This window comes from Quercus suber, unplaced genomic scaffold (assembly GCF_002906115.3).
Source record: "Quercus suber isolate HL8 unplaced genomic scaffold, Cork oak 2.0 scaffold_34, whole genome shotgun sequence".
NCBI lineage: Eukaryota > Viridiplantae > Streptophyta > Magnoliopsida > Fagales > Fagaceae > Quercus > Quercus suber.
In genome coordinates this window covers 1,935,811-1,941,152 of record NW_027069499.1, presented here as the reverse complement: position 1 = coordinate 1,941,152, position 5,342 = coordinate 1,935,811, and positions in this window count along the sequence as shown.

Here is a 5,342-nt window from a genome sequence, read left to right as displayed (position 1 = left end):
CAAGTGCTGAGCCCCACTTCTAATTTTTGTTCAATTTGGACTCTTTTTTAGGGATTATTTGAGTCGAGAATTTCACTTAGATGTATTTTTAACTCGTATCCTAAAATTAATCCCTTTTATTTTGATAATCAGGTCTTTAAAAAAATAATTATCTGATAGATAAATATTCTAAAAAGACTTAATTATCAACAATTCTCTTATTATCTAATTATCCATTTTATTCCCATGCAAGTAGGCTTATTTCTAGAAAAAAGCAACAACCAATTAGAAAATTATTTAATTAATTTTACTTGTTTAACCAATCAGAATTAATTTTAATTAATCACACGTGATCGGTTCCACCCAAACAAAATGCATGCAGACTGTGAAAACTTGTTCTTGTGATATCTTTCAATGTAACGGTCTGATTTGAGAATCGGGCATACCGTCACAACCTTTAGAATCTCAAGATCATTTTTATGATATGCAATGAATGATTTAATGCATGTAATGCAATTATGATTTTTGGGTACTTGAAATGGTCATTTTAGTCATCTTCCAAAATTAAATTATGGGTGCAAAATCAAGTATCATAATTGTTTGAACCATGTATGATATAAATAAACTCAAGTCTAAAAGCCTATGATTGAACTCTACTTGTCATGGAGGCCCAATTTGTTTTTCTAGAGAAAATATAACATGTGTGCATGTAGTTTTCCAAGTGCAAGCCGAATCATGTGACTTGAAATGGTCATTTTAGTCATCTTCCAAAATTAAATTATGTGTGCAAAATCGAGTATCATAATTGTTTGAACCATGTATTCTATGAATAAACTCAAGCCTAAAAGCCTATGATTGAACTCTACTCAACATGGAGGCCCAATTTGTTTTTCTATAAAAAATATAACATGTGTGCATGTAGTTTTCCAAGTGCAAGCCAAATCAAGTGAAGGTTCAAGCCTTTAAAATTCAAGCTCAAGTCAACCAAGCTCATCGTCAAATTCATTTGCCAACCCAAACTCATTTCTTGTTGCCATGGTTGAAGATAAAACATCAAATGAGCCCATGCCCAACTTCCATGAATTGTTCAATACTTTGGTGGCGAGCCAAGCCCAACTTCATGAAGAGTTCAACACTTTGAGTCAAAAGCTCAAAGGAAAAGATACTACCACTTTCCAAAATGATGAGAATGAAGTTCAAGGCCCACAATTGACTAAAAGTGAGAAAAAGTTGAAGGAGCACTTGGATCAAATGGAATAGCTATTTCAAAAGTTTCGATGGAAGGAAGGTTCCATGAACTTCCATTCTATTTCTCTCTTCCCACAAGTAAGAGCTCCACTTAAATTCAAGATGCCAAGCTTGGACAAGTTTGATGGAACATGTTGCCCCAAAGTCCATTTAAAGATGTACACAAAGGCCCTCCAACCCTTGGGAGCTATTAAAGAACTTTTGACCCATATGTTCCAAAAGAATTTACTGGTGCTACACTCCTTTGGTTTTTGAATCTTAAAAACTCTTTAATTAGCACTTGGGAGGACATTGGCAATAAGTTCTATAAGCAATACAAATACAATACCAAAGTGGACATTACTAGGCTTGATTTAGAGACAACCAAGCAAAAGCCCAAGGGAACTTCTCAGTCTTGATCACAAGATGGAGGGCAAAAGCAACCCAAATGACAAATAGGCCCAACAAAGAAGAGCAAATCCAAATGGTGGTGAAAAATTTGTTGCCCATATACCATAAACATCTCTTTGCCCAATATTTTATTAACTTCAAAGCCTTGATCATAGTTGGTACTCAAGTGGAAGATGTTGTCAATAAAGAAAGCTACACTTATAAGAAAGAAGTAGCCCATGCCACTAATGAGGAAGCAGTCAATTTTGTAGATTACCAAGCATCATCAATTGCCAATCCTAGGCCTCGAAGGAAGTTCAGTGAACTCCACGTACCCATAAGCCAGTTGTTTGGAAAGCTCAAAATTGAAGGATATCTCAACCCACTAGACCCTCGCCCTCATTAAAGCCCGCTGCCAAAAAGAAAATATCATCAAGAACCTGGCCATCAAACAAATAGGTGCATCAACCTACGACATGCCAAGATGTGTTATCGAAACAAGAGTAAATGTTTGCATCTCTCTTCCCTTACTCTTAGAGAGTAAATCCGGTGATTGCGCTTCATTTACTCTTGTTCCACGCTTAGATAAGTTAAAGTAAAAGCAATTAAGTCATAATTTAAAATTGGGGTCTAAACAAGCTCATGTGTTTCACACAAATTTGAGCTTTCATTTTTTATTAAGTCATGCATCACACAGGCATAATACTGGTGTGTGTGTGTGTGTGCGTGTGTGTATGTGTGTGTGTGTGTGATTAGAGATCTCATGTGGGAGAGTATCACTACAAAAAATAAGGGTTATAGTGGCATTTAAAAACACCACTATAGGTCCTTTTAGGCTATAGTAATGTTTTTATAGCAACGCCACAAAATGCCACTATATATTGTACTGTAACTATAGACCTGTAACAGCATTTTACAAAACACCACAATAGTTCCATACCCTAGAGTGACATTTTTAAAATGCTACTATAGGCCAAACTTTTTTCAAATTGGCTATAGTGGCGTTTTAAAATGCCTCTATAGGGTATGGAACTATAGTGGCATTTTAAAATGCCTCTATAGGCCAAAATTTTTATAAATAAAAAAAAATTGGCGATAGTAGTGTTTCAAAACGCTGTTTTAGCCATTAGCCACCAAAAAACAACTAGCAAAAAAAAAAAAAAAAAACAACAACAACAACCACCCCACCCTGCCACTATCCCTCTCTATTCAACCACCCAAACACCAATCACAACCCAAACCCAGCACATCTAGCCACCCAAACACCGATCACAACCACCACATACATCTAGCAGCAACCATCACAACCAACAACCACCCAAACACAAATCTACAATAACTGATCCAAAAATCCAATCTTTAATAACAAATCTACAAACACCAACCCACAGCAACCCAAACACCAAACCACCATAAATCCGACCACCAGCACCGATCCAAAGCCACCACACAATAATCTAGCCACCCAACACTAATCCGGCCACACAAGATGAAGTGAGCCTATCAAAAGGGGGGGGGGGGGGAAGATGAAGTAAGCACTAAAAAAAATACAAAAACAAAAAAAAAAAAAAAAAAAAAAAAAAGGAGATAAAAAAGGAACACCTAGAGAGTTTACCGGCATGGGCCTACTGACGGTCGGCATGGGTTAGGTGGTCACTAGTTCTTTTTCGTTTCCTTTTTTTTTTTTTTTTTTTTTTGGCTAGACCTATGGTGGCATTTGAAAAACGCCACTATAGGTCCCTCTTTTTTTTTTTTTTTTTCTTTTAGGCTAGGCTATAGTGGCATTTTCCAAATGCTGATATAAGCCCTTGTAAGAAATGCTGCTATAGGTCCTTCAATTTTTTTTTTTGGGGGGGAGGGGGGAGTTAGCTATAATGGCACATTCCAAATTCCATTATAGGCCCTTGCTAGACCAGGACCTATAGTGGCATTTGAAAAACACCACTATAGGTCCTACAAATATTTTTCTTCCTTTTGGGCTATAATTGCACTTTCCAAATGCCGCTATAGGAGTGGCATTTGAAAAACTCGCTATACGGCACTTTTTTTTTTTGATCTAGACCTAAAGTGTCACTTTCCAAACACCAGTATAGGCCCTTGTAAGACCAAGACCTATAGTGGTGTTTGAAAACCACCACTATAGGTCCTTCATTTTTTTTTTTTTTTTTTTTTTCTTTTTTCTTGTGGGGTTGGGCTATAGGCCCTTGTGAGACCAAGACCTATAGTGGTGTTTTAAATGCCGCTAAAGGTCCCACAATTTTTTTTTTTTTGGCTGGACTTGTGGTGGTGCTTTCCAAATGCCACTATAGGCCCTTTCAAATGTTGCTATAGGCCCAGTGTTTTAAGGCTACTATTGACCCTTCAAAACACCACTATAGGGCTATAGTAGCATTTTTTATAAATGACACTAAAAAAAAAGGCCACTATAGGCCTTGTTTTTTCTGGTGCATGAAGTTCAGTCATGTGATGTTCTCCTTCATAAGTATTCTCTCACATTAAAAAATAATTACTTTTTTATTAATAGACGACCAATTAAAAGACCTACTCTTTTTTTCTTTTGGTTCATTGTTTCAAGACTAAACACCAATTAAAAGATAATGACTCTTACTTTCCTTTGGTTCCTTGTTTCAAAACTTTTCTCACTTTTTTCACAAGATTAAATGTACACTTTGGGTTTTATCCTCTTGCACTTCCCGTCCTTTATATACACCTGCTCAAAGTCCTTCATTTTATATCATTTGAAATACACATGAAATTATCAAAACCAAGAAAGATGTCCTTTAGTTCAGGGACAGATCCAGGATTTTAAGCTAGTAGGAGCCGGAGTATAAAGGGAAAAAAAAAAAAAAAAACTCCAAATAGGCATTCATATAGTATTAAAAAATTATAAACACTCAAAATCGTTGTTTCTAAATACATTAAAATGCAATCATTTACCAACAAAGAAAAAAACAAAAACAAAATAATGTTTTTTTTAATACTAGGCTGGTTATGATTTTTTTTTTTTTTCCTTTTTTGTTCTTTTTTTTTTTTTTTTTTTTGAAGTTAGAGCATTTATCGTGGCGGTGCTAAAAATTTTAGCTTTTAGCACCTCAAAATGTATTTTATCTATTTTACCACCTCACTTTACAATACACTCAATATCAAATATTCTTTTTCTTTTATCACTTCATTTAAAATAATATAAACAACTCATTAAAATAATAAAGGAAGAGAGAGAATTTGAGTTTTTTAATTGAAGGAAGAGATAGAATTTTAATAAAATATTTTATTTTATTTTTAATAACTTGCCAAAGTCAACTAGTATTTATACTAGTTTACTATAATTGCAAAAAAAATTAGTTTTAACTTCTCCAATAACACATGATTTTTTGGTTCTTTGGTGGTAAAATAGGTTTTTTTTTTTTTTTTGATAAAATACAATAACCATTGTGAATGTTTTTTATTGTTGTTGTTAAGTTTTTAGGTTGGATTGCTATTTGTGTGAGGCTAGCTAGGCTTATTGAGGAGAAGAATGACCTAAAGTTTTGGAATGGGGGCCCAAGTACAAAAATGACATATATAATAACTAAATAAATAAATAAAATTGGACCCAAGTGGGGCCCGGGCCCCCTTGGGCCCTCACCTAGGTCCATCCCTACTTTAGTTTCAACCTACCAACTACACCTACCCAACCCCATGGTTCATCTTCTTCTCCCTTTAATTGTCACCCTCTTTGAATGTTGATTAGGTTTTTTTTTTTTTTT